General features: G+C 35.9%; 1 pseudogene; it reads left to right on the plus strand.

The window, feature by feature from the left end:
• Positions 1 to 117: 117 nt before the first annotated feature.
• LOC106773412 overlaps positions 118 to 7489 on the plus strand; it is a 31074-nt pseudogene continuing 23702 nt past the window's right edge.

A 7489-nucleotide genomic window follows, 5' to 3' on the forward strand; every position in this document is an offset into this window, starting at 1 on the left:
AATAATTCCACTCTTATAAACTAAATACTCCAAGAGTTCCATAACTCTAAGATTGGAGGTCATGCTGGCATCACTAAGACAACTAGCAAAATTGGAAATCAAGTCCATTGGCCTAATATGCAGCAGGACATTAGGAAATTCTTCAATGAGTGTGTAGTTTATCAACAAGCAAAGGTAGATCATGCATTACCTAAAGGGCTCTTGCAACCCTTGCCTATTCTTCAACACGTTTGGGAGGATATTGCCATGGATTTTATCACATATTTTGCATCTGTTACGGGTTACACAACAATAATGGTTGTGGTTGATAGTCTGTCAAAATTTTCCTATTTTATCCATTAAAATTTGATTTTTCTAGCAAATCAGTGGCAAAAGCTTTTATTGCACAAGTGGTAAAGATACATGGAATTCTGAAATCCATTGTATCTGACAGGGATAAAGTTTTTATCAGTTCCTTCTGGCACCAATTGTGTAAATCTCAAGGAATTACCTTAGCAATGGGATCTGCGTATGATCCTCAATCCGATGGTCAAACGGATAATTTAAACAAGACTTTAGAAATGTATTTGAGGTACTATGTGTATGAGAATCCTAAGTCCTGGATAAATATGCTGCCTTGGGCCCAATATTGGTATAATACTTCCTTTAATCACATCTTGGGTATGACTCACTTTCATGTGGTGTTTGGAAGACTTCCTCTGAAACTTACCAGATATGATATCAATCAAAAGGATCCTATCTCAGTGAAAGAAGCTTTAACAACAAGAGATAAAATCCTATCTCAATTAAAGACCAATTTAGTGAAAACTCAAAACTATATGAAACAACAGACAGATAAAAAGCAACGAGACATTCAACTGCAAGTGGGAGATCATGCTTTGGTTAAGCTGCAACCATATAGGCAACAATCTTTGGCCTTAAGAAAAAAGCAAAATAGGATTAAAGTTTTTTGGGCCTTTTGAGTTGATTGAAAAAATAGGATCAGTGGCTTACAAATTGCAATTGCCTGACACAGCTAAAATTCACCTGGTGTTTCATATTTCATTGCTAAAAAAGTTCTAAGGTAATCCACCACAACAATATCTTCCACTACCGTTAACTACCTTAAAGTTGTGGCCTACAGTGCAACCTTGGAAAATATTGAAATGCAGAGTGATAACAAGAAACCAACAGAAAGTGTCACAACTGTTAGTGCAATGGGATATCTCAGATCCTAAAGAAACTACTTGGGAAGATGTGGAGGAGGTGAAAGAGGCTTACCCCTTGTTCAACCTTGAGGACAAGGTTTCTTTTGATGAAGAGGGTAATGTAACATGCATAAAAAGGTCAAGGGCATAAAGGAGATTGCACAAATAATACAAGCAAGGGCCAGTGATGACAGAGGATCCTTGCACCAGAAAAATAATTAGGAGGAGTACACGTCAGTACAGGAGAAGTGTGTGTTTGGAGAATTACGTTTGAGGGAGAAAGTATGCCTGATATTAATCCTTCTCTGACCTTCTAGACTCTCTGGGTTATTCTCTCTGATTTCTTTTCTCATTCTATGTTCTTCTTTGCCCTAGGTAGAATCATCATTCTCTCAACTCTGGATCACCGCCACCAACCATTCCTATTATTCTATTCTTATCACATTGTTTCTGTTGATTATAATAGAATAGAAACCATACTACTATACATAAACGAACTCTGCTAGAAAGTTCTTCAATAAAAATTCATACATTTCAATTAGACTTGTACGTTATGATATCAAAGATGTTACTCATTGACGGTGTTGTTGCTCTTGCTTGTAGTCTTACTAGGAAACTAATGACTAAGTATCTTATAATTTGTGTTTCTACTATATTTGCTAATGTAGTAAAATGGTATTTTTTATTCTACATATATGGATTTCTTAGCCAAAACTATATTTTGGTTTTAGTTACAACTTTCAACTCTTCTTATTTATTGTTAGCTTAAACTCGTATCATGAACAACTAACACCTTTTTTCATTTAAGATACCTTTTTGTGCATGCTACGGTAGCGAATTGAATTTGAAAATTGTTTTTTGGACTGTGGGTGGATGGAGGTTTAAGATTAATGATAAATGAAAATAAATTATAGTGTCCTTGTTTATGTCATACATTAATTTGGTTTCACTATTGTATTGTGCCGAGATTATTATTCAATTCTACATTTAAAAGTATTAGGGTTTTACATCTTTGATGACAAGGAAAACAAATGATGAGTGGTATGCAAATAATATGAATATTTTTAATGAAATTACTTACACGGTCCTTAGATTCTTATATTGTTATTCCATTTAGTTCGTTAATTTTCACATGATGATAATCTATGTGAAACAATAACTAAAATGAGTACAAGAAAAAAATAAATCTTTTAGGTACTTTTATATATGACTGTTTTGACTAATTTTTTTTATATGAATATATTTCTACATAAGTCAATGAAATCAAGGAGACAATGACTACTTTTTTTTTACAAAATTGATGCATTGTTTCATGACTATTACGTATTATATATTGTCATTAATATTTAAAATTTTATTGAATTGATATTTATTTCATTAAGTAAATTAAAATTCATTAAATCATTTATGAATTTTAAAAATATAAAGTTAAGTTACGTCTAAATCGAGCTGAGACACTTGAGGATTGGGTTGAGCTAAACCTATCTAATCACATGTTAGTTTGAGTCAAAAGTTGAGCTAGATAGCCTAAGATAGGGGTTGAGAAAAAATTAGCTTAGGTAGTCAAGTCTCCTTAGGTCGAAGTTCGATTAAAGTCTCCTTGAGTTGAAAGTCAAGTCAAGTCGGATCTGACAGAAGAACCAAGGGTGAAGATTTACATAAGTGTGCTTTGGTCGAAGGTTGCAACATGTTTGACCAATTTGAAGGTTGAGACAACACTAGTGCAAAAACGTTGTTTAACGTCAGTTATTTTGTGCTTTTAACGTCTACTAAACAACCGACGTCATTTCCGGTGATGTCAATGGGACGTCAGACATGAATATAACCGACGTCTATAATGACGTCAGTCAGTGCCATGTCCGACACCACTAAACGTCGGAGTAGCACTAACTGGACGTCTAAAGACATTATATAGACGTCAGTATGAGCAATAACCGACGTCGAAGAGGCACTAAAGACTTCGAAAATGAAACTAACTGACGTCTAAAGGTACTATAGACGTCGGTGTATACATTAACCGACGTCAAATACAATGGTTGTGTTTTAGTCCAGTTTTGTTCCCGTCTTTGGATAGCCTATTAGCACAATCTCCTTTTGCTAGTTTCCCCCTCAAAAAAGCTTGTGTCTTTTGAATTTCTTATGACATTTGAACCCAAAACCGAACCTGGGTTGTTGCTTAGTTCCATTTTCATCCCTAAGAGGAAAAATCATGGTGAAACGATAACTAGGCAACGACCCAAGGTCGTTTTTGGGTTGAAACGACCAAAAGAAATTCACAAGACATCGCTTTTTCTGGGAGGCAGCTAGCAAGTGGAGAATGTATTACTACGTTACCCCAAGAAAGGAACAAAACTGCACTAAAACACAACACAAAGAAAGCAAATTTTAATCAGTTGAATCAGAAGATAATCGATGAAAGACTAAACTAAACAAAGTTTAAACGGTAAGCATAAAAAAAACCACGCACCTGGGATGCAATGCCGCGAGAGAGAAAAGGGAGAGGAGGAAGACGATAAAGATATCAGAAACAACAACGGAATGCCACAAGAGAGAAAAAGAAGCGGTGCCACAAGCGAGAAAAAGAAGAGGTGCCGCAAGAGAAAAAGGAGAAGAGGAAGACGATATCAGAAACTGAATGCCGCGAAGAGTTTGCGGTTTATTTAAAATGAAATTGGGCGTTGGTTGCTCCAGAAACTGACGTCTATAGTCACATAGACGTCGGTTATCCCACTAATATGACGTCCAAGTTAAAATCTGACTTTTTGAATACCCATTAGATGTCGGTTTCGAGGGGAGCTGACGTCTACGAAGTGAACGAATTGACGTTTGATTTCTTGTTAGGGATGTTCACGACAGTTGTGATGGGGCGCCGACGTTTATAGTAACGTAGATGTTGGTGCCCATCTAGCCGACGTCTAATGTGGCCCTTGAGTTTGGTGAACATAATTAATTACAGGCACATAGACGTCACTTCCCCTCAACACCGACGTCTAAATTGAAGAACTTTTTGTCTTCCCGCCTTCCAGACAGGCCTTAGACGTCGCCTTTTGACTACGTGACGTCTAAGCACCTGGGAATTAGGTGAAGAGCATTAATTGCAGCCTAGTAGACGTCGGCCCCCGTTAACACCGACGTCACTGAACTGTCTTCTCACCTACCTCAGGCCATTAGACGTCGGTTTATGGCAGTGGGGACGTCTACATTATCATAGACGTCGCCTTACCTCAAAACAGACGTCTAGTTTACCAAGCTATTTACGATAATGCCATCGTTCACTCATATACGCCGGGTTACCTGCAAACCGACGTCTTATGGTTGACTTTGTCTGGGATGAATGGTGGAGCCAAGTCATCATGGGCCCATGGTCTAGTCGAGCCGACTAAGCAAAAAAATTGAGCTAAGTTGAGAATTGAGTTGAGTCATCCAAAACCATAGGTTAAACTAAGTTGACCCGAAGCAAAAATCGAGATGATTTAGCTTGAGCTGAAAGTAGAGTTGAGTTGGTCCAAGTCGAAAGATGAAATCAAGTTGGCTTGGATCGAATGTCAAGCCAAGTTAGTTTAGGTTAACAAGCCGAAGATTGAGTTAAGTAAACCATACATGAAGGTCAAGAAAATTGGCCTAAGCTAAAGAATTTAGACGAGTTGGCCATGGTCAAAGGTCGAATGGAGTTTACCTAGGCTAAAATTGAAGTCTAGTTGGCCACTATTGAAGATTGACCTAAGTCAGTTATGAGTAAAGGTCAAGACGAGTCCATCGAATCGAACGTTGATTTGACTTACCTTGATTGAAGGTCGACCCAACTTGGCCTAAGTCAAAGAATCGAGCCAAGTTGGTGCAATATGAGATTCAAGACGAGTCAAGTCATGCCAAAGGTTAAGCCAAGTTGGCTCAAGCAAGAAGGTTGAGCAAGGTTTCCTTGGCCGAAGAATCGTGCCATGTTTCCTTGTTGTGAATTACCCTGGGTCATTAGTCAAGCAAAGTGTAATTTAAGTTGTCTCGGGTTGGGTGAAGGTCAAGTTGAGTTGGATCAAACCAAAGAATTGATCCCTAGTATGAAGATTGATATGAATTGACTTGGTAAAAAAAATTGAGACTAGCTGGTTTGTGTTGAAGGTCGAGGTGAGTTGAAGTTTGAGGTGAGTTGATTCCATTCAAATACTATTAAAAAGGGTTTTGGTGTCAAATATAAATTATTATAATATGAAGTTAGAATAATTGGATGTAAGGCCAATTTTCTTACATGGATAATTAAAATGAGAATATCTACACACAAAAATTGAGAGGTTTTTTTCAATTAGTGAAATTTCATTTCTTGAAAAAAAAAAAGTCAATATATGGGTTGAGATAAATTCTATACAAGTGGTGGTACATGAAGTTCAACTATTTCTAACGAAGTCCAAGTTATGTTGCATAAATTCATCAACACTATAGACTCACATTAAACAACTCGCAATTCTCACAAGCCAAAGTGTGGGCCGACTTGCCTTTCATCCAATCCATATTAATTTTTGGGTTAAGTATGTTTTTAGTCCTTGAACTTACATGCGAAATTGAAAATTTTCCTTCTCTTAATGTTCATATAAAATTCATCTTATACTTTTAAAACATGTGGAATACATCTTTTATCAGCCTCAACTAGGCAAGGAAGGTGCAACCATGTAGACAATGCTAGTGTGGCATCACGAAGAAGTTGAAGGAAGCCCTTGAAAGTATTGTTAATATTCATAACTAAATTCACAAGCAATGAATATTTCTTTCTTATTTTAAAAAGTGTATCACACTTTTCATCAATTTCATCGCTACACATCTTATGAAAAATTAACATTGTTTAAAGTTAAGGATGTATTCCACACATTTCTAAAACATATAAGACATTTACAAGAACTTTAAGAGGTGGTTGAATTTTAATTTTGCATATAATTTTAAAGATTAAAAACATAATTAATCCGTAACTTATTTTTATCTTTCATTGCATGCTATTGAATATGTTTGAATATGATAAATATATTCATTCAATACTTATTTCATCGTTACTGTATAACTCTAATTTTATTTTATGGTCCACTTTAATATATTATTCATTGTGTTCCTTATTTGTTTGTAGTAAATAATAAATTATTGTTTCAATTTTTTTTTTATAAGTTGTCATATTAACCGTAAATCATTACTTTTATAATATGTTTAAATTTGGAATTAAAATATTATTACTTGATGATATCTTTGATTCAATCTTTTTAAAACTTGTGTAAGTCATTCCACAAAATTATAGTTATATAGGACAAAGTAAACCTATCAACCCACAAGTCTTATTATGTAGGTCAATTGGTTCCAATATGTTTTTTTATAATGGTGAATCTTACATTGTTTGTGATATCTTTCAGATAAGTGCTTAGTTAGAGAAAGAGGAAAACACTCCAAGAATCAAAGAAGAGACCGTGGTAATCATCTACTTATGATTTCTTGAAGAGCAAGATTCTTGTGCATTGAAAGTCTGATCTATCTACACATTGAGGTGTCCATTGCAAGATCAGGATCTACAATCTATTGAAGATTGGGTTGTTTTCCTGTTGTGATTACAGGAAGAAGAGCGTTCTTGACTTTGAGGGATTTCTCAAAGGGGTTGAGACTGTTGGTATCGTAGGGGTTATAGTTCGAAGAGTATAACGCAGCGAAATTAAAACTTAGAGTAGCGTATAAGCGTGTTCGGTCATTGTTAAAACGAAGTTGATTCTTTTTCGCAAAATAATTTTCTTTCAGAAAATTAATCGAACAGTTTGAGTGCAGGCAAAAGTAACAAGTGTAAGGAGTAGAAAAATCACACAAGTAATTTTTATACTGGTTCGATTAAGAAGAATCTACGTCCAGTCGTTAATCATTATAAACAGTGATTAACAGTTCCACTAAAAATATGTTTCTCAAATTACAATTATAGTGAATGGAAAGCAAATAAATAAACCTTCCTTCGACGAGCGAACCGGAAGAAAACCACTCTGACAACCCGAAGAGAATCGCTCCGGCAATCGACCAACGATTTGTGAGCTTCTCCTTTCACGAGACCAGGCAGAGCACCTTCATAACTCGAAGAGATTCTGCTCCGGCTATCGACACACGATACGCAAGCCTCTCCTTTCACGAGACCAAGCAAGAGAACTATGAACAAAGCTTCTGAGAACTTTCCTCTGAAAAACAGTGTTCTATTAAGCTTCTCAGTTCAAAAACGTTGCTTCTGAAGTTTGCAGAAGCCAATTACACTGAATGCCAAAGGTCAGGTCCCAACTGCCATGAATAATCGATTATTG

Source organism: Vigna radiata, chromosome 9 (genome assembly GCF_000741045.1).
Source record: "Vigna radiata var. radiata cultivar VC1973A chromosome 9, Vradiata_ver6, whole genome shotgun sequence".
In the NCBI taxonomy this organism is placed as follows: domain Eukaryota; kingdom Viridiplantae; phylum Streptophyta; class Magnoliopsida; order Fabales; family Fabaceae; genus Vigna; species Vigna radiata.